This window comes from Mus caroli, unplaced genomic scaffold (genome assembly GCF_978045245.1).
Source record: "Mus caroli unplaced genomic scaffold, Mus_caroli_1 scaffold_11, whole genome shotgun sequence".
Taxonomy (NCBI): domain Eukaryota; kingdom Metazoa; phylum Chordata; class Mammalia; order Rodentia; family Muridae; genus Mus; species Mus caroli.
In genome coordinates, this window is record NW_028227266.1 from 93192910 (window position 1) to 93216219 (window position 23310).

At 41.2% G+C, this 23310-nt stretch overlaps 1 pseudogene; it reads right to left on the reverse strand.

The window, feature by feature from the left end:
* Window positions 1–22484: 22484 nt before the first annotated feature.
* LOC147002118 (large ribosomal subunit protein uL13 pseudogene) lies at window positions 22485–22905 on the reverse strand (annotated as a pseudogene).
* Between the last annotated feature and the right edge of the window lie 405 nt (window positions 22906–23310).

Genomic DNA, 23310 nt, shown 5'->3' on the forward strand with positions numbered 1-23310 from the left:
GACCGAGAGCTGTGCTGGCTAGTTTTACAGACTCCTGCTTGGAAAAACTGAACCACATCCCACTTCGTGACAACAGATGGCCTCAGCATGCATTCATGCTTGGTCAGATGTTATTAATCTATGACCAAAGGAGCAGGTGGCACAAAGAGCCTGCACCATTTCCTCCAGAAATCTCTGAACTGCAGAAAAGCATGACTCATCTGGACATGCTAAAGTTCCCATTGCACTTACTTTTAATAATAATACTTTTTAAGCAAATGGGAAAATGAGACTGACATTTTCTCTCCACTTTTCTTGTTTCTATGAAATATTCCATTGACTACGTGAGTGATCCGTCATTTAAATATTCACTGGACAAACGTATTTCTAAAGCAGGGGCATTAACTCCACATTTAAGGAAAAATTCATTAAACCTGAGTAGTTCATTATCATGAAATGCATTTGATTATATTTTATAGTGAATTTGAGTTTTCCCAGTACAAAATGTTCAGCCGAGTGCTTTTTAGATTACATTGCATTATGAATGTAAATTATTCGATGCTAAAGGCCATTTGCTTCCTGCTCACTTCCACTTGGTTCTGGAACAATATCCACCCGACGATGGTGCTGGTGGGTCACCGCCTTGGAGAGTATGCCGGGAGAGAGACTTCTAACAGGCATTTTCAGTTCACTGAAGCCAATAAATGCTACCCAAACAAATTAAACCCTTAAATGTATTACCTGCAGTTATTTAAAATGCCACAGTTAGACACTATTCAGCATCGCCCAAACAGCGTTCCCTTTATATTATTACTTGTATTAGTGAAAGCCATTTAAAAATAAAATCCCATTTCAATTTATCTTTGTGTTTATATTGTTTTTCTAGCCTAAGAAGAAAAAGAGGGGGGAAAAAACTAATCCCTTTACAAATGAAAATTGCCTTCTTGTGTTCTCAACTAATTTAATCTAAATTGTTAACTTTGCACAAGGTGGATTCTGAGGGAGATGTCTCTTCCCCTGGGCTAGGGCAATAGCAGGTTTATCTTACTTAGGCATCTGGTGCCCTAATTCAGGAGGACTCCAAAATTCTGCACTCGCGCCTCCCAGCTCCCAGCCAGCAGCAGGCCCCTTTATGCAATAAATTCTGCAGTGGCAAAGCAATAAGATAATAAGCCCAATCCCGTGGAGTGCCCAAGATAAATGCCGAGTTATGACATAAGCCATTAGGAACTGGAAAGGAACAGCTGTCTGCTATCACGGGACTGCCTGAAGTTGATGCTTGAGAGGCGGGAGGGAAAGAGACCGGGGAAGAGGATAACCTCACTTGGCCCCTCAGAGAGAAAAGACAGCTTTGCACAGCAACTACTCTGAAAAGCTGGTTGAAGGCTCCGCTCTGTGTGAATGGTGCTCAAACTTTGCTTCTGCCTGTGTACTGGGCGGAATTCTGCAAACATAGATCCATAGGAAAGTTTTCTATTAGAAACAAAATAGCAAATGTCCTTATACGCCCTCACTCCAAGGTCTGTTTCTTCATGTTGTGTCACGGAAAACTCACCATTCTCAGTTCCCACCCCCACGTCTCAGAGAAGCATAGAATTTAGAATTTAGAAACAAGCAACAGACAGGCATTCTAAACATCACAGATACTTTGTGTGGGGAATTCGTTTTCAGTCAACCTTCTTCCTCAAGCTCAGCCCAGGCAGGGTATGGACAATTTGAAAACCTCATTTTACCTGATGGTGAGAGAGAGATTCCATTGTTAATTTCTCTTTTCTTTTTTTCTTTTTTTCTTTTTTTGTTTCAGCTGGACTGAAGGAAGACACACAAGGTCACTGTTAATTCTTTTCCTAAGTCTATAACTTGAGCGAGGCATCCTAGGCCAGTTATTCCTGCCAGAACGTTTCATTGCCCTTGCAAAACTTCCATTGGAGTCAAGTTGGTTGACAGCATGTGGCTAAGAGCCCTAGGAGGCTCCATCCTAGCAGCAATTACAGTTCCTACTAAATATAATTTACAGAGCAGCACAGAGAGAGTGCATGAAGGTGAACAGTTTGGATGCGTCTGTCTCCTGTAAGCAAGATAAACAAGTGATCAATGGGGTTGATTGATTCAGCAGAAATTCTGAACACTTGATCAACACTGCAGCACATTGGATGGGAAATAAGAAGATAATCAATGCGTGAGGCCATCATCTGTTTTGCTTTATCATGCTCCACACTCACCTAAGATCTCAATGCAGTCACAGGCAGGCCATTGTCTGGAATGATGTCCTCATGGTGGCCTGTCATAGGAAGCTTACATTTAAAGGGATCTGAGCAAAAAAGCAGGAGCTGATGTAGATACTGTGTAACTGCTATGCACCCAGGATTGAAAGTACATCCATTGTTAATATGTGACTTGGATGCCAGCAGTTGGATCTGGTAAAGGTCCCAAGACTTACAAGTCCAGGAAGCCGCACTGAACACAAGTTTAAGACTCCTGACACCATTTCATTTGTGATAAGCAGACAATAGCTCAGAAGACAGTTGTCAGGAGTGAGGTGGATGGATGGAGGCCTCTTCATAACACTTTCTGCCAAGGTGTCCTCTGTTCCTGTCTCTGTGTTAGGCTGAAAAATGGACTCTCAACCATATACCAATATCTGAGTACCTGGGATCTGGAAATTTGTGAACAATGTCCCAATTAAGCTAGAGTTTAAGAAGAGACCATCTTTGGTTATCTAGATGAAACATAAATTTAATGGTTGGTATCTTATGGTTTAGCACCCACATTCATATACTAAACTCATAACCCCAAAGGGAATGTACCTGAGAAACTGGTCTTCAGGAACAATTGGGTCCATAAGATTAGAATGACTAGCCATAGTAGCTTTAGCAAGAGATGCAAAGATGTCCTTTCTGTGAGTCAAATGTTGGCACATTGAAAAGACAACTTCCTGTGCACCAGGAAGCTCTTACCAGACATTGAACTTAGTACTGAGACATTCTGACCTGCAGAATGGGAGGAAGAGTGTGCTTTAAGCCTACAATGGACTGTAGTTTGTTAAATCTGCCCACAACGAACAGATGGAGCACAAGAGAAAACATGTAAGGGAAAGGATTAATCATCAAGGCAGATACCAAGTTAATGCAGCCAAGGAATGTTGAAAAAGGCAAGGTTATCATCTTAGAGAGGGTTACCACTGATGTGATGAAACATCATGATTAGTTGGGTCACAGAGGAACTTTTACACACAGAGAAGCACTAAGAGAACCAGGAATGTTAATCAAGCATAGATATTTCCTCAGTGGAGGAGATAAATCAAATACCTGCATTTCATCCAGAAAGCTGAGAATGGAGGTTGCTAGGAACCTGGTGACCTTTCTGCTATCTGAAGGGACAAACCTCATCCAAATGCCTCAGAATGATCATTCCAGACTCTTCCCACCCTAGACCAATTACCCTGTCTTAGGATAGATGCCACAAGTACTTTATGGGCTGCTGACCTCTATGTTATTGGTCGGAGACCACATTAGAGTCTACACCCTTTAGGTATGGAACCTACCCTCATGGCCACATGTACGGTGAAGGGGAGTTCTATGCAGTCACATCTCAAGTTTTATCGTGTACCTGGAATTGGACTGATTGTTGCCTAAAAACTGCTTCCCAAACTGTACTGTGTTTTAAATCTGCTAACAATGAACTACCTGGCATTGAACTCCCCAACGTCTCATCAAGGTTGATGAAGTCAATCTGCACTGGTTTTCATTCTTATCTCTTCTTGGGGTTTGACGGTACCCACAGGGACCCCTCTCACATGACCTAAAGTATGTTGGGAAGGAAAGGAATTATTTTGCTTACACTTTCACATGGTAGTCCACCACTAAGAAAAGTATGAACAGAATCTCAAACAGGACAGGAACTTGGAGACAGGAGCTGATGCAGAAGCCACGGAGAAATGCTGCTAACTGGTGGACTCACCATGGCTTGCTCAGCCTGCTTTCTTATAAGAACCCAAGACTACCAACCTAGGAATAGCACCACTGACAATGGGCTTGGCTCTTCCCAATTAATCACTAATTAAGAAAATGACCTATATTCAGAGCTTATAAATACATTCTCTCAATTAAGTTTCCTTCCTTTCAATTGAATCTAGCTTGTGTCAAATTGATACAAAACTAGCATGGACGGTGTAGAACCTGAAGATGCAAGAAAAGACCCTGAGGATTTTAACCCAGTGACGTTATTTTAGATTTGGCCTTGAGAACTGTGACGGTGTTTGCTGTCTTAAACCGAAGGGTTTGTCATAATTTGTTACAGACTCCATAGAAAATTAATATTTCCCAGAGTTCATCAGTGCCAGACATAGCCGTACCAAATATCAACAGCCTGCCTTTCAAGGCCAATTAACATTCCATTTGACAAACTGTGTTCTGATTTCTGCCTCAAGAGATAGACTATAGGAGTTGTGCTTTACCCACTTCTTTTCAAGCTTTCATCAAAATAAAGATAAATTTCAGATGGGGTAGCACACCATCTGGTGCTAGTTGGAAAGGAGCGGGAAGAGTAAGTACCACATGGCTTTGTTCCAGTGGATGCTCAGGGTCCTAGCTTATTCCAAAGCCTTTGACCATAAGGGTAATTCCAACTGTGCTCTAGTCCCCTGGCTGGTTGAAGCAACCTGGCTATGATATGAAGGAAGCATGTGTATGCTCTGTTGCTTGGCACCTCCTCTCCATCAAAACCCATCACTGAAGTGGTTTGAAGTGGGCAATTGGACTCTGTCGCACATGGACACTGAGTTACACTGTGACTTTCTCATTGGTCCTCTGGGAAGCTGTTTACATCAAGGAGAAAGTTTAAGAGACTTGCCAGTTAGGTCTTTAACACCTTTTAGGCAGTTGCTGATTATATAAACAAGAGGCCAGCCTACAAGTCCAGAGCATTAAGCAGCAGTTACTGATTAAAACTACTTACTGTTTTGCCTTATTTATGTAATTGTGTGGACTATACTTACACATTGTAAAAAAAAAATCTATTTTAATTGAACATTTCATAGGTGCATATAATAGGTTTTGATCAAACCCACCCTTGTTCCTTCCCCTATAACTCCTCTCCTACCCCCTCCACTGCTTTTGCTTCCCAACTTCATCTGTTTGTTTTTTCAATCCACTGAGTCCACTTAATGCTGTCAGTAAGCATGGAGCATGAATAGTCTCTCAGAGACAACAACATCCTTCAAGAAACTGACTCTCACCCTCCCGCAACAGACATGACTTGCCAGTAGCTCCTCAGCTAAAGATGAGAATTTATGGTCCTCCATCCACACTGGGATTTTGGCAGGTCTGCTCTTGTGCAGGTCTTGAACATGCAGTCACAGCTGCTGTGAGTTCATATGAGCAGCAGGCATGTCCTGACCATAAATGATGACTAGTAAGAGTCATCCACTACATGTGGCTCTTCTGATCCTTCCATTCCCTCTTCTATGATCATCTGTGAGCTTTATGGGAAAGAGTGTGATAGAGATGCCCCATTTGGGAATGTGCATTCTACAGACTCGTTTTCTATACACGTTGACTAGTTTATTAGTTATAATTGTTATCATATATTGCAAAAAGAAGCTTCTAAGATGAGGAGTGAGAGATGCACTAATCTATGGGTATAAAGGTAAGGACCTGGGTACTTAGTGCATATTAATTTAGTAGAATAATAGTAGTAGATTCGTCTTTAGAGTCTAGGACGCAGCCAGCCATGGGGGTTCTTGGCTCAGTAAAGAGTACTAGGCATGAGTTTTTCTCTTGTGGAGTAGTCATTAAATCTGATCAGAAAGGAGTTTGCTATTTCCATAGCATTTGTGCCACCATTGCACAGGTGGTCATATCTTGCTAAGCAAGTTGTTATTATAGTTCACAGAGGTGACAGCTGAGGAAGACTGCTGGCTACTTTTCTTTCCAGGCAGTATGCACAAAATCTTCCCATACTAGGAAAGTTAGCCATTGGAAATGAAGCTTCTGGGTCAATATCAACTTGATTTCTCACATCTTATGACTCAAGTATGTGGTACCTGCAGTGATAAGTTCTTGTCACCAAGTTCTAGAGAGTGACCAAGACCATAGCAACAGCCTATAATGTGTTTGAGGTGTATGAGACCACAGTGACCAATAGCTCTAAAAGTGGTAACTTTTACCTGATACCAGGCTTTGTTTGTTGGGAGAATCACTGCTCCCATTATAGGATAAATTGCATGAACCCTTGATATCTACTTTTCTTGACTTACTGCTCTAGATAAGACTTCAATTATATATTTAACAGGACTAGAGATTGTCTCTGTTACTTTTTATTGCTATGATAAAAACACTATGATCAAGACTAGTTATAAAATAAAGAATTTATTTAGTGGTTCCCTGAGCAGATGGTAAGTAAGTAGCAGAGACTGACAAGCCCTTAGACAATGGACAAACTAGTTTAGAATATGAAGGTGTTCCTTATTAATTCCCACATGCTGTCAAATGGGACAGCCAATCATGTCTCTACCATTTTATCCAATCAGAGGTCTGCAGTGCTCTCTTGCTGTGGACCACCATGGCTCCTTGTCATTAGCAGTAGTCAACCTATCAGGTTATGAAACCAAATTGCTTGCTTTTGGATCACTCCTCTTCATTTGTAACCTCAAGAAAGCTATGCAATATGTCTAGGGTTGGGGATCTTCATCTGTAAAATGGAAAAAATAATTCCAATGTCACCTACAACTCAGTGGTCTGAGGTGTATTTTAAGTACTCTAAAAGTCTGGCAAATATAAGTATTTGTCACTATTGTTATTGTTACTATAGGAAGGTGTTTAGAGAAAGAGCCTTGGACATATCTCACACCTCTCCCTGTTTTGAGAACATCTAGATTATATCAGCAGTGGAAGTTCATTGGGAAGGTGGGAGCAGAGAAGGGCAGGAATCTAGCACTTGGTTCAAGGCATGAACTTCTCAAGGAGAAGCTCACATTCTCCTACAGTTGGAAACAAAGCTTTCATCCAAGCTTCCAGAGGAATCTTGCCTGGGGAAAATCAGTCATAGCATGGACTGTTCAAAACTAAACAAATGAAGAAGCACAGAAGCCTAGTGAGCATGGACTGAGGCCAGGACACCTCACAAACGTTTTCTGGAGGAAATGCCAACTTACAGAACTCAGGATCAATAAATACTTGACCAAGGTAACACACACACATACAAACACATACACACACACATACACACACATACACACATATACACATACTACACACACACACACACACACACACATACACACATACTCTCTCTTTCTTTCTCTCTCTCTCTCTCTCTCTCTCTCTCTCTCTCTCTCTCTCTCGCTCAAGATCCTCCTTCTTCATACTGTGTCAATACATGGGACCAAAGCCCAGTGCTCTGAAGGTTTGAGAGAGGTTCCCATGACACTCTACTGAAAAAATCAATAGTCTTATCCACAGAATGCACAACTCTAGTAATACAGACCTCCAAAGGACTGACTCTAACTCTCTCTGGGAAGCATGTGCTCACACAGGGCGTCATCTACCAAGCAGACATCAGACACTGTTCCAGATGTAAACTGCACAGCCTCTTGTATTAACAATACAATTATACTAAATTACCCTATATTTCACAGGCTGTGTATGTCTATTGGATGATAAAACCTTAACACTGGCTCAGAATCAGGAAGGATCCTTTGCCATACCTAAGTATGCTGCCCTTCTCTGGCTGCAAGGTCAGTTGACTGTAGCCATTCAGTGGAAGGGGCAGGCCTAACTCTTTAAAGCTATTGGTATTTTCTAAGTGGAACTGGTCCATTATGGTTGGACAGAAGAAAAATGCTTGGGGGCTCTGGGAGAATGTAGAAGTTTCTTTATTGAAAGAAAAATAGCCCCGAATTTGTAGCCTTGTAAGTAAATAAAAACAGTAATTCTTGCTCCTAATGTATAGAAGCCAAAACAGTAGCTTGAATTATATACAGATATTAGTGTAAATGCAGGGAGTGATGGAATCTCTCTTTAGAACTGGAAGAGCTATTGCAGAGCACTTCATCCAGGCTCTATAGCTGCTCCCTTTGAGTCATCCTTTCTCCTTTCCCAACATACACTCCACAGACAAGGATCAGATGAAGCAACTTTAGTCTAAGAAAAATTAAGGTCCTCTTTCTGGATTATGCATTAAAATGTTATAACTGAAAGTCAATCTTCACTCAAAACAAAACAGAATGAGGCCAGGTTCTTCTTCAGTGAGTGACAAACTAAAATTATTTTGTGATATAAGACAAAGACTAATATATAAAGAATCCCTGGCCAATTGATGAGAAAGTCAAATAGCCTGAATGAAGAGAAATTGGCAAGTTTATAACTACAATTGTTTTATTCATTTAAATTTACTCAGGGGGGTCTTGTGCTTGTCCTGGTGTAATCTGAGGACCCTTGGAAAAGGAGATTCTCTCCTTCCACTCTGTCTGTCCAGAGGATTGAACTCTCCACACCGGGCTTGTAGGCAAGTGCTCTTACAAGCTAAGCCATCTTGATAGTTCTAATTGGCATATATTTTAATCCATAAGAATTTTTTGTAAGCACTCATTCTAACTTGAAAGGAAAGAAATGCAAGTTGAGGCAATAAGATCTACATTTACCCAATGATGAGATGTTTAAAAGGTTACTATTCAGGAATAGGGAGGGCTGGACAAAGGTGTCATTTATGCACTGCTGCATTCATAGCAATAAGTGCAGCTTCTGAACATCGGTGTATCAATATGTCAAAAACCTTAAAGTTGAACTGTCCTTACTGTGATACAGAATGCAGAAGAATCGAGCTAAATGTTCACTTGGAGGGTTGAAATAAATACATTTCTGTGTCTGTGTTCAATTAAGGATGACCCAGGGATTCTGGAACTAGTTCAACTTGATCCTTGAAATCTGATTGGGGAAGAAGGGGAATAAAAAAAAGAAGCAGACACACATACAGAAAAGTTGGGATCCAATGGGATGTGCTCTCTCTGGAGGGGCAGCACCAACTACTGCAGCAAGCAATGATAGAATCTTGAGCCTTTCCTTATGTACACCACAAGCACAAGGGGAAATGAGCTAGACTTAGGAGGAGGCCCCTGTAGGTGTGAAACCACAGACTGCACTCATCCAGGAGCGGGAAGCTATGTTTGCTAGTGTCTGCACATACTGGCAATGTTAGCACTCAAGCCAATGGAAGGCTTTGTCATCTTTCCAAGCGTCATGCTAAGGAGAAGGCTTTGGCATTTCCATGGGCCTTAAAGCCTTGAGATCACCATGTTGAACAACACACAGTGGCCACAAGGCTTCCTCCACTCCCAAAACAGTAACAAGTTGTATGTCAAAACAGATTTAATGCCAAAGAAAAGATTATAAAATTTCAATCGTTAGAAAAGATGCTACTGCATGATTTAATAAATCAGTCAATGAATAACACATGTAAAAGAAAGATATTATGAAAGTAACATCATGATTAATTTTTTATTTATTTTCTGTTTTCTAATTGTTTTGCTAGTGAACAGGTATTAGCTATAGATATCACCTGGTTGATTTACACACAATGAAGTGTCCATTAGGACAAATCCGACTTGTCAGTGTGGAGGAGTCAGTGTCTATACTGGAGGAATATTCAGTGCCTTGCCCCAGGATTTCTTCTCTGAGCCTTCTGAAAGGCAGACTCTGTTCACCAAATGCCACTTCTCTGAAAACAGAACAAAGGACAAAAAAATGAAGCAAGTCACCAAAGGAAACTAACACGGAGATTTTAAGCAGGCAGGAGAGGGCATCCAGAGTCCCCTCAGCTCTTAAGCATGACTTGTATTGCTGAAGCGGAGTCGCTGGCTGAAGAGCGAGCGGTTAGTCCCTGATTAATTAGTAATCAGGACAGGGATGATGCTGTTTCTTCTTCAGAGTCAGTAATTATCATTCTCAACACAGAATTCAACATTTGGTAAGCAGCAGGCACACCGCTGTCACCATTAAATCCTGTCCATGCTCCAAATCTATGTGAAGGCTTTAGTTGAGGAGAACCCTCAAAGGGATCGCTCCCTCAGCAGCCTCTTCCTGGACGCCTTTCTTTGGCTTCCTTCTTGTCTGCACTGGTAACATAACTGACTGAAGGAAAGAGCAAAGAATGAAAGGGCAAGGGTGTGTAGCTCTGAGAGTTTAAAAACTCACTCGTGGTTACTCAAAAAGAATGAGGGGAACTGTGAAAGGCTATTGTGTTGTAAGAAAGATTCCCACATGCTAGTGTGGAAAACATTTAAAGAGCTACCCTTCGCCTTTTCAATCCTGAATCCTGGGCCTGTAATGAAATATATGTGCACAATGGTCTAAAGCTGTGGTTTATTGACGACCCATTAACAAAAGACTCTATAGGGAGAACACTTGTCATAACTTGCCTGCCATACAGGCTTGGCAAGCAAGCAACCAAACTGCAGGTTAAAATTCCATGTTTCCAGTCTTACTGCTACCAAACAAGCAAACAATAAGTGAATGAATAAATGAATGAATGAATAAACTAATGAGATGGCAACAATAAATGCAATTATAACTGCCTTGTCAGTAAAGGGATAGTCTAAGATGATACAGCTGTACATCCATGCACACACACGACAGTGTCCTGTGGAGGCCAAATGGCATGAGTGACCTGTGTCCCTGGTGAGCGCCGATGCTGAGGTGCCATTCTCACCACAGAGCACACACAAATCTGGTCTCAACTGACACTTGTGTCCTTGTGCCTTTCCCTAGGATGGAGAAACCAGATGAGTTTAGTTTTTTGTTTGTTTGGTTGGTTGGTTGGTTGGTTTTGTCCATTTTATTTCTTATGTTCATTAGTGTTTTGCATGCATGTATGTCTGTGTGAGGACATAAGATCCCCTGGAACTGGAGTGACAGGCAGTTGTGAGATGCATGTGAGTGTTAAGAATTGGATGTGGGTCCTTTGGAAGAACATAGATCTTCACCATTAAGCCATCTCTCTAGCCCTATTTTTTATTAATTAGTTTACTTTTTTACACTCCATATTTTATTCCCCTACCCTGTCCACCCTCTGACTATTCCACATCCCATACCTCCTCCCCACCCCCGTGGATGTCCCCGCCCTCAACACCACCAACCTCTAAACTCTCTGGGGCCTCCAGTCACTTGAGGGTTAGGTGCATCATCTCTGATTGAACACAGGACCAACAGTCTTCTACTGTATGTGTGTTGGGGGCCTCATATCATCTGGTATATGCTGATATGTTTGGTGGTTGAGTGAGAAATTTCAGGAGTCCAGATTAATTGAGACTGCTGGTCCTCCTACAAGCTTGCCCTTCTCCTCAGCTTATTTCTCTAAATCAACAACAGGGGTCAGCTGCTTCTGTCCATTGATTGGGTGCAAATATCTGCATCTGACTCTTTCAGCTGTTTGCTGAGTCTTCCAGAGTGCGGTGATGCTAGGTCCCTTTTTGTGAGTGCTCGATACCCTCAGTAATAGTGTCAGTCCTTGGGACCTCCCCTTGAGCTGGATTCCACTTTGGGCCTGTCGCTGGACCTTCTTTTCCTCAGGCTCATCTCCATTTCCATCCCTGTAATTCTTTCAGACAGGAACCATTATAGATCAGAGTTGAGACTGTGGGATTGCAACCCCATTCCTCACTTGATGTCCTGCCTTCCTGCTGAAGGTAGGCTCTATAAGTTCGTTCTCCCTACTGTCTGGCATTTCATCTAACACAACCTAACTTGTTCTATGAAGCCACAATTACTCTGATACCTAAACCACACAAGGACCCAACCAAAAAAGAAGACTTCAGACCAATCTCACTTATGCATATAAAATTCTTGCAAACCAAATCCATGAACACATCAAAACCATCGTTCACCACAATCAAGTAGGCTTCATCACAGGGATTCAAAGTTGGTTTAATATAGGAAAAATCCATCAACATAATCCACTATATAAACAAACTCAAAGAAAAAAATCACATGATCATCTCCTTAGATGCAGAAAAAGCATTTGTCAAAATACAACAGCCCTTCATGTTAAAAGTATTGGAGAGATCAGGAATTCAAAGCCCAAACCTAAACATAATAAAAGCAATTTACTGCAAACCAACAGCCAATATCAAATTAAATGGAGACATCCTTGAAGCAATCCCACTGAAATCAAGGACAAGACAAGGATGCCCACTCTCCCCGTATCTGTTCAATGTAGTACTCAAAGTGTTAGCTAGAACAATAAGACAACAACAACAAAAGATCAAGGGGATAAAAATTGGTAAAGAAGATGTCAAGATATCACTATTTGCAGATTATATGATAATATCCATAAGCAACCCCAAAAATTCTACCAGAGAACTTCTCCAGGTGATAAGCAACTTTAGAAAAGTGGCTGGATATAAAATTAACTCAAATAAATAAGTAGCCTTCCTTTATACAAATGATAAACAGGCTGAGAAAGAAAACAGATCCCTTCACAGTAGCCAAAAATAATATAAAATATCTTGGGGTAATGCTAGCCAAACAAGTGAAAGACCTGTATGATAATAACTTCAATTCTCTCAAGAAATAAATCAAAGAAGATCTCAGAAAATGGAGAGATCTCCCATGCTCATGGATTGGCAGAATCAATATAGTAAAAACAGCCATTCTACCAAAGGTAATCTATAGATTCAATGCAATCCCCATCAAAATCCCAACACAATTCTTCAAGGTCATGGAAAGGTCAATTCTCAAATACATCTCAAAAGGCAAAAAAAAAAAAAAAAACAGAATAGCAAAAACAATTCTCAACAATAAAAGAACAGCTGGAGGAATCACCATCCCTGACCTCAAGCTTTACTACAGAGCAATAGTCATAAAAACTGCATGGAATTGGTACAGAGACAGACATGTTGATCAATGGAATAGAATTGAACACCCAGAAATAAAATGACACACTTACAAACACTTGATCTTTGTCAAAGACACCACACATGCACACACATACACAACACACACACACACAAATACATACACATGCACACAAATACATACACATGCACACGAATATAAAAGAGTAAACACATAAATAAACATACAAGAATAAATAGAAAAAAATTACAAGACTCCTATAACATATTATCAATAAAAGCAGCCAAAGTTCTTACTGAGCCTAGATTCTTTATGCCTTCCAGGTCAACATTCGACCAGGGAAAGTATAACTGACACAAGACATAGTGGCTTCTGCAATGCTATTGGCCATGAATCTTTACAAGAGCTACCTGGAATTTAATGGATGTTTAAGACTACTGTAGCAATTGGTATATAGACATGTCAAACTTCATGCCTTCTAGATGACAATTCCAACTTCTCTAGAAGTTAACTCATCAAAAAGCCCAACTTGCTTAAGCTCGGTTTGTATTTTTCCAAATTTTTCTAACAGTCATGCTTTATAATATGAAAGAATCATTGAAGACGTTTAACATTACAATAACAGTATAAAATGTTAGTTGCTTGGAGTTTAAAATATAAGTAAGACAGAGATATCGTTAGAGTAGTAGAGCTGTTATAGACAGAACTTTCAACACACTAGGACCTTCCAATGGAAAAGAAACTTGGAAGCAATATGTGGTTGTACACACCAGTATCCTAGTACTCAGGAGGCTGAGGCAGTAGGATGACAAATTTATGACCTGCTTGGGATACATATCAAGACTTATCTCAACTGAAGCTCAACTTAGATAGCAAATTAGTAATATATGTGCTTCAGTGTATATGAGTAAAATAGACCTGCTTCTGCCAGCTATTTTGAAACATATTATGAAACATAAGCTGACCCACTGGAAGGACATAGGATGGATACAGGAAATGTGTGACACAGGCAAAGTAGGACGTGGCTAAATGAAAACAGTGGATTTTACACAGCAGATATGCAATTGCTCCCCAGGACTCTCCAATTATTCTGTGTAGCTTTAAATTTTCATATTGGCATGTTATAGAAGATATGCGTGACAGCCATAGCACAGAGCGATTAGTTCCATCTACTTGCCTCCTCCCAAAGGTCATATTTCACCAGGTACCACTTGTCATGTCTGCCTTTCTCTCTACTGGATCTTTTTACCTTATCCCACAATCATAGTGTGTGTTCATCCTCTGTTGGAGAGGGGAGTCGCATATGTGTTCAATGAAAACAGAAATGTTTTTAGTTAGCCTTGAGAAAGAGAGTTTTGTACTACTCGCAATGTGCAGATTGCAGAAACCTAACTTACTCCGACTCCAGCAAAATAGATAACTCAGTTCACTCATCTTCAAGCTCAGCTACAGCAGTGGGAAGCTTCAAGCATGATTACATCCAAGAGCTGTAATGAGTTTGTCAATAGTCTACTTTCTCTATCTCTCTGTGCTTCCTACATTATGCTGCTATTTTAAAGCTATTCTAAGAACATTTGAAAAGCAGTTTTGTGAGAGGTAAAGTCACAGCATTGTGTTATATATTAATTGTAGAATCCTATTTTAGAAAAACTCTACCCTTGCATCTGTGATGAGTTCTAATGACTACCCTACTGCGTGCTAAACAATCCAAAAGGCTCATCGAGGTGCATTTTCCTTCCTCATTCCCTCGCTCTCAGGTTCTCTGTAGTCTGAGTTCACTCTCACCTCTATCGTGACTCCTTGTACAATAGTAACCAGTGACTTTGATGAGAAGAAAGGTGGCAGTGACCTTCCATTATCATCTTATACACTCTGGGCAGCAGATGGGCTTAGAGTAGTCTGTGTGAGATATGATGTTTACAAGCTCAAGTGACAAAGTCAAAACCAGGAGATGAGGATGAGAGAAATGCCAGAGAACACATTCATCAACAGGAGCCTCATCAGCTTCCATTTGGACACTAGCACTTGCCTTTAATGTGATCCCTGGCAATCCCACCTCCTCAGCTTCAGCACCATTGTCCACCATTGCACCCTTATTACCTTTCTTGTCACTTAGTACCTGCCTCTGTATCCACAAATTGGGGCTCTGGCCTTCGGTGGCCATGTGTCATTTACCACTGGGCCAAGCCATTTCTCCACATCTGACTGCATCAAGAACAAATTTTTAGATTGGCACCATTTAGGATTATTAGATCAACACAATCTGTTTGCTTTTCCAAGTACTCATGCAAGACTGTGAGGACCTAAAACCTAAATCCCATTCAGTATTCAGTAAGCACTTAATAATTGCTAAAGTGAAAACACTAAGAGTACTATTATAGAGATCTCCTTCCTAAGGGATGGTAGAAGAAGGAGCAACATGGAAATCCACTTCGCTCTGCACACTGGTAAGCTACACCTGGCTGAATGCCCTTGTGGGAAGCCACATGTGCCGTAGCAAAGTGGCACAGGCTTCTGCTGGCCACCACACATACATAGGCAGAAAAGTTTTTTGCCAAGATGAGGTTTTGAGAATTGACCAAAATTGACCAATCAGAAGAGAGAGAAATTGACCAATCAGAAGAGAGAGAAATTGACCAATCAGAAGAGAGAGAAAGTAACCAATCAGATAAGAGAGAAAGTAACCAATCAGATGTAAGAATGCAAATGAGGTTGTAAGCATCAACCAAACACAACACAATCCGGATGTGAGACACGCCTCTCCTAGGCCTATATAAAGCAGCACCAGGGCTGGGCTGAGGGTCTTTTCGCCTCTGCAATCAAGCTCTCCCAATAAACGCGTGCAGAAGGATCCTGTTGCAGCGTCGTTCTTGCTGGTCGAGTCGGACGTGCGCAAGATGCCCTGGGCATAAGTTCCTGGAGCCAGAGAATGAAAGACAGGCCAAAGAGTCCACCCTGCCCCTTGGCATGCTCCTTGGTGAACAGCAAGCATTTCTAGAATCTGGAATTGGCTTCCATTGCTAAGCTAAAGATTATGTTTATCAAAATGTGCTAAGGGTTGACACTGCTGTTGGTCTTCCCTGTTTAAACAGCTTTAAACTCCCACCAAGTTACACAAGGTCACACCTTCCTATTCTCAAAAGAGTTATCAGAAAACACATTTTTGGCAACATTTATCACTTATCCATTCAGTTGAAATTTTCCTTTAGAGCTAAAGGGGTCTGCAACCTATAGGTGGAACAACAATATGAACTAACCAGTACCCCCAGAGCTCATGTCACTAGCTGCATATGTAGCAGAAGATGGCCTAGTCGCCATCAATGGGAGGAAAGGCCCTTGGTCTTGCAAACTTTATATGCCCCAGTATAGGAGAATGCCAGGCCCAGGAAGCGGGAGTAGGTGGGTTGGGGAGCAGGGCAGGGGAAGGGTATAGGGGGCTTTGGGGATAGCATTTGAAATGTAAATGAAGAAAATATCTAATAAAAAAAGAAAATGTGTTAATGACAAAATGTGAAGTGGAATTAGCATCAAATAGTAGAAGGATGCAGATCAGTGGTCACACGAAACAGGATTCTGTGTAGTGGAAATACTCTGTATTCCTAGGATCCAGTATTGGCTTTCAAACCTTGAAATGTGCCTATTTACTCAGAAGACTGGATTTTTTTTATTCTGTGTAGCTGGAAGATAATTAAATTTAAGTAGCCACGTGTGGCTAGTGAGCAATGTATTAGCACAGGACAGTTAGCAAAAATCATTTCCTTTTGTTCTACTGTTAAGTTTCTCTGCTCAGAAGGATCTACACCTGACAGATTTTCAATTATGGTCCTGGTCATGTTGTACATATAGCACCTATGTTGTCTATGTGTTCAACTAGTAATAACCAAGCTGCAGGAAACACTTTAAGTCTAATTAGTATTTGACAAAAACTTTGGTCAGTATTTTCATATCCAGTATAGGATGGCCACATATGGGAAAACTCTATAATACACACTGGTCATTTTTACATGGATATTTTGAATTGTTTAACATTTTCCTGTGAAAATGATTGTAATGAACGTCTAAAAGGCCCCAAGTTGTCTGTACATCCTTTGATTCTTTAGAGGGATGAAGAAGTTCAGAAAATAGTTGTTCTACCATTTAAGGTTTAGTATAGCAAAAGAAAGCATGATGGGACCAGCAAGGCGAGAAACCCAAGCATGTGGGTCCTCTTCCTCCTGTCTAAAGACACGCAGAGGTTTCTTTCCTCCCATCTCTGCCCAAGTAAATGTAGTAAAGACTCAGTACTCAGAAGTCAACCTAGGTCACACCATCAAGCAACCATTAAATTTCCCATTGGAGAAGCTCAGTTTCCAAGTGGCAGGAAAACCTTATCACTTAAGGAAGTGTTCTGTGGACTGCTGAGGTGGACCAACTAACGAAAAGGGAATGCCTCTCTTTCCTTCTCCATGTGAGAAAGGCACTGTTCCATCCAGTGTTTAGCTGTAGTTGTTAGACAAGATAAATCTCCAAGCTAGAATGGGTTTGGGCTAAAAGGTAATATCATTTGTTCAGCAGGTGGCTTTGAAACTTTTCAAAGATTTAAGTAAGTGAAAGACAATCAGATAGTAATTCTATAGAGTATGCATGAACTTCAGAAAAGTAAAGAAAAGTTAACCTTGGTGGTACCTGCATGTACTTTCAGCACCATGAAGGCAGAGGCAGGAGGATCAGGAAGAACAAAAATAATAAAAGAAAAAGCCGGCTAAACAAGGAAGAGGTCACTACGGTATCTGGTGAGGGGGAAAGGTTGATGTCACTGAGGGCAGTGTGACTGAAGCCAGCAGGGCAGGCTGGCAGCTTGGTGTGTGTGTAGGACTAAACACAACCTCTGTCTAAAGACCATCACATTTCCCTTTTTGTGGATGAAATTGAGATTATCTCAGTGCTATAGCTGTGACATATCTATTTGCCCAAAGCATCTGAGTCTTTCTTTAAAAAAAAAAAAAAAATTGTTAAGACAAGGCTTCTATTTATAGCCCTGGCTGTCCTGGAACTCACTCTGTCAACGAGACTGACCTCAAAATCAAAGTTCCACCTCTTTATCAAGTGCTGGGATTAAAGGGGTGCACCACAACAGCCTGGTAAACATCTGGGTCTTAATCTCTGACAGCCCAGCCTGTTTCCAGATTTAAACACTCAAAATAAAACTACTCACTAAGACCCATCCTGAGACAATTCCCCTTCAAAGATAGTCCTGAGACACTTCCCCCTCGGAGAGACAAATGAATCTCACCATTTCCCTAACTACTGAGTTAATAAACTAGGATTTGTTTGACAGATTCTTCATTCTCTCTTTATGGAGGAGTGTCCATAGCATGCTGGGGATAATCAAGAAAGATACAAAGTGAGTCTTTGGGACACCATCACTCTGATTTCTTTTTTTATTCTAAGGTTCTCAGAAATGTGGTCCTGGTGGCTCAGGCCTGAAATCTCAGCACTGGAGAGGCTGAGGCAGGAAGACTGCCATGAGTTCCAGGTCAGCCTCTGGTGCATAGTAAGTTCCAGGTAAGCCTGAGCTACAGGGTGAGACACTATATGTATCAACCAAAAATCAGTGCTCAGAATCTTAATCTGAGGTTCTGGTCAAATAAATTCTGGGTTGAAATATGGGGGAGAGAAGCAGAGGAGGGGAGCTGGGAGGAATGGAGGGAGGAAAAACTGTGGTCAGGATGTATGAGAAGAAGAAACTGTTTTCAATTAAAGGAAGAAAAGGAAGGGGGAAGGGAGGAAGGAAGGAAGGGAGGGAGGGAGGGAGGGAGGGAGGGAAGGAGGGATGGAGGGAGGGAGAGAGGGAGGGAGGGAGGAAGAAATGAAGAAAAGGAAAGAGGGAGGAAAAACAAAGGAAGGAAGAATGAGAGAGAGAGAGAGAGAGAGAGAGAGAGAGAGAGAGAAATTTCAAGCATTTAGTCTGTCATAAGTCCAGTGACTTAGACTTCTCAATGTTGAGGCTCTGGTCCACATTCTACACCTGTGAGATCATATAGGGAAAACACTGAAGGCCTGAAGGGAAATATTGAACTCTATGAAGTAAGGGACTCTAATTTTCAACTGCAGTGGAACGCTTCATTCGTAGCCATCCAACTACCCCTATCTTTGATGTATAAGATGTGAAGATTTTTCTGATTCCTTGGAAATGGCTTGAAAGCAGCCTAATTATGTCTGGCATAAGTTCTACCAATGTAGGTAACATAGCAAGAATCTGAGCGTTCATTTAACTTCAAATGATAGGAAGTAGAAAATATTCAGAAATGTAACACAGCCTTCAAAATAGACATACACCTAAGTTGTACAAGTAATGATACATAAAACAAAGAAAGCGTGTATTAGCTGTAAGTACACAAGGATTTTTCAGCTTATGCAAATTGAATTTCTTTTTTAAATCCCTTTTCTCAGGGAGTGCTTGTTAGAACAAATGTATTAAAGTCTTGTTGCTGACTTTGAAATGAATACAAATCTTCATTCTAAAAGAAAAATAGCCACTCTCCCTTCCAGGTTGTAATATCTTTTCAGCAGGTACTTCCTACCAACCTCTGAGGTCGTCCTTTTCAGTTCAAGGACCAGGTGCTGCAACAATCGAGGATAACCCTTTCAAAGAAAATCCAACCATTACTTAAAGGTACAAGCCTGGAAACAGCGTGTTCTGCTCTGCCATCTTGCAGGATCTAAATATAAAGTTGGGTCAGCTTCTTCAGGTCACGAAATAGAACTGCTGGCAACAGCAGATGACTCCTCCGTGTGCTTTGTGCCCCCTGAATATTTTCACCACCTGTTTTCACGTCTGACCTCTCCAGTCATTTCAAGCAGTTCACGAAGGGAAGGTGGTGAAAACCTGGCAAGCCCATATGCCAAACTAAATCATATCCAGGATACGTGAACCGCCTCTGAATCCAAAAACAGAAAAGAAAAGAAGAGGGAAGAGGAGAGGGGAGGGGAGGGGAGGGGAGGGGAGGGGAGGGGAGGGGAGGGGAGGGGAGGGGAGGGGAGGGGAGGGGAGGGGAGGGGAGGGGACCAGTAATTAGTGATTAAAACTGGAGGGAGTATTTTGTTTCCCATTTAGCCTTAAACTTCTCTTTGCTTCTATGCATTCTCATACATAATGTGAGGCTGTGCAGCCTGTCCATGTGAGAAATAAACTAGGAATTCTCATGGCCAATGTGCTCTTTATGTTACGGATGGTTTGTCTCGTGTGTTTAATGGCCAATTTTTCTTTAAAACAAGATAAGGCTTCCATTTTTCCTGGTCAACTATGAAAAAGATTAGCAGTGTTTCATCATGTACAAATTAGGAGATATTGTAAGAACAAAAAGTAACTTTTAACTAGTGTTGCTGTTTCTATTTCGGGGAATAATGTTCAAGCAGGAGAAACAGAATGAGGTTTAGTAAATTACCAAAGATATAATAACTAAAGAGTGGATAACATTAGATTACAAATATGCATTTCTATTATGAATTATCATAAATACCTACAATTTAAGAAGCATCCAGTCTGCTTAATACAAACACCTTTAAATACAAAAATATTAACATTATAAATGGAGAGTTTGTTTCTATCATAGAAAAATCATACCAAAAACCTTTTCTAAAGTCCCCATGTAAGATTTTGCAATTAACACTTGCAAATATTCTCAAAGAGAACTGTGGAGTGTGCATACTGAATTCTTTTTAAAATGTATTTCATGTAAGGAGAGAAAAGAGTGTGACGTTCTAGCAGAGAAGCTGACAGACACTACCTTAGTCAAATATCAAGGTCAGTGTGAACAGTCATGAATCACATTGGCAATGTAGGCCCCGATACAGTATGACAGGAGCGGTACTTCTCCTCTGGATAGTCTCCAAAATCCATACCTGTAGTTCGACCAGGAGTATACAACAGAGAAGTCCCAAGAGAGGGTCACCCTGGAAATGCCTAACTAGTATTCCTCAAAATCATTACATTAATCAAAAATTATAAAGCATAAAAAATTGTCACAGCCGAAAAATAAAACTTAAGAAGATACGATCAAATGCAATGTGCTATTCTGGATGGAATCCTAAAGAAATCAGAATAAAGTAGAGAATTTAGTTTAAAGTGTGTCTGCTGGTTCATTGATTAGAATAATTATACCATAAAAATATAACAGGATAGGCAAAAATCTTTGGGCTATCTCTGTAATGTCTGCTTGATTTTGTTATGCAGCTAAAGTTGCCGTAAAGAATAACCAATGTTAATAACTATTGTTACTATTATAACACACGTGATCATACCCACTACTCAAATCTTAGTTTGTAGTGTCAAAGGCTTTCTGGAAAAATGGCAGACTCATGGACTCTTGCAGGAACTGAACGGAAGCATCTTCTACCATCAGAAAGCATCTTCTACCATCAGAAAGCAAGAATATGTGCTGAAGAAAAATGAAGAAAGAGAAAGGGAAAGGAAAGAAGGAAAAAGAAATCAAAAGAAAAGATCCAGAATAATAGAAAGAGAATGATAGGTGTGTGCCTCTGTGTGTGTGTGTGTGTGTGTATGTGCATGTAAATATATGTTTATAGAACAACTAATTAAGAGTTTCTAGTGGATAAAGATGGCAGACAATTTTAATACTTTCTCTCTTGCCAATGAAATGACCATAAGTACAGGAAGCTCATTTTGATGGCAGGCTGTCAGGAATCAGGCACTGAGTTAAAAGTAGGCTATCGTTCACTGAAAGTTCTCCTCAAAGCAGAAGCAATTACAATTGAGGACTGTGGAGACAACAAAGTTGGTCACCTTGCCTAAGGTCACACAGGTCTCAAGGACAAAACTGGTTTCAATCCTAACTTTATTAGTCCATGTTTTTCTACCGTATGATGCTCCTCCAAGTTCAAGAGCAGAGGGTTAAGCTTTGGAAATACATCACTTATATTGAAAGCACCATGCTGGCATGATTTTTGGTCTATTTTATTAGGTTCTTATATCTATATCTACCCTTATCCCACTCTAATCCCTTCCAACCCCCCCTCCCCGCAACACTAGGTAGGAGAGAAGGAAGGTTAGAGGGGTAAGTGGACATAGATAGACATCTTTAGGCTACTTCCTGCTGATTATGGGTGTCAGGTCAAGTTCAATTTTTGTTGTCAGGATATCTTCAATTTCTCTTTGCTCAGGAACACTTGAAAATCTGTAACATCAGCCTCAACAGGCTCCTCCTCCTCTTCCTCCTCCTTCTCTTTCTCCTCCTCCTCCTCCTCCTCTTTGTTTTTTCTTTAAGTCAAATAATTTATTAGCACATAGAACCATCCAGAAAAATATTGCTTTGTGGTCTGTTGGGAAGGAGCAAAAATAGAGCTTGTACTTGGTCAGTATCTTCAGTGTGTACTTCTAAATCCCAGCCCAGGTATGTAGCCCTCATTTTCATAGCTGCAGAATATGGTATTGAATCGGGTGGATGGGACAGTCCTGCTACTCATTTTCAACACTGAAGCTAAAATCATTCCATGGTTTTCACTTTAATAAAACTCAAGCAGGTGGTGCTCTCTCATCTGCCTAAATGTATCCTCTACCCACAGGAGCAGTGCCTAAAGGAATCTTTGGTCCCCACTTCCCTGGTTGGAGGCAGAGGAAAGGCAGGCCAGGCTGGTCTGAGGCACAGTCTTTTGGATTCACTCCTGGAATCCATTGGTCTTAAGGACCTCTGTGAACTTGAAGATTGTCTTCTCCACATTCTTTTCTGCCCCTGCCTGTTTCTAACGCCTCAAGAGCTGCTTCTTCTTCCAATCGTGGATCGTGGCCTTTTCCTTTGGTTTCCCCTCCAGAGCAGTAGTCACTGCCTGGTACTTCCACCCAACCTCATGAGCCAGATGCCCCAGGTAAGTTAACTTTCTGGTAGACTTCAGCTGCACAACCTTGAGGGCAGCAGGGACCACCATCTGCTTTTTCTTGTCATAGGGTGGAGGAATTCCTTGAGGAGTTCCAGGGCAGCCTGGCCTCTCTTGCTCTTGTGGGGGGCGGCATGCAAAGCACAGAGCGCCAAAAATGAGGCTGGGGGAAGTGATAGGAGCCTGGGAAGGGATTGGAATTCATCTGCTTTCAGAGAAAGGCCAGATACTTTAACTTGTTTCTGTAGAAATTTCCAGAAATGTTGATGCCCTCACAGCATACAACCACCACCTTCCAGCCCAGCGGTACCTGCTTGTCTACAGTGGTCATCCAATACTAGAACCTGCCCCTCCACCTGGGAAAGGAGGAGGTCTTGGAGCAGGGCTTCTTATACCTTGCTGCAGGGGTGTTTCCTCTGCCTCTTCCTCTTCCTCCTCTTCCTCTTTCTTCTCCTCCTTTCTCCTTCTTCTGAACTCCTTCCACCCCTCTCAGAGCTATGGCATTGATATTTTCTCCAGAGTCTTCAAGAATTACACTCTCTGCAGCTTGCAAAGATCAAGCCCCTGCTAGTCCAAGACGAAAATCATAATCCCCTGCTGTGAAGCAGCC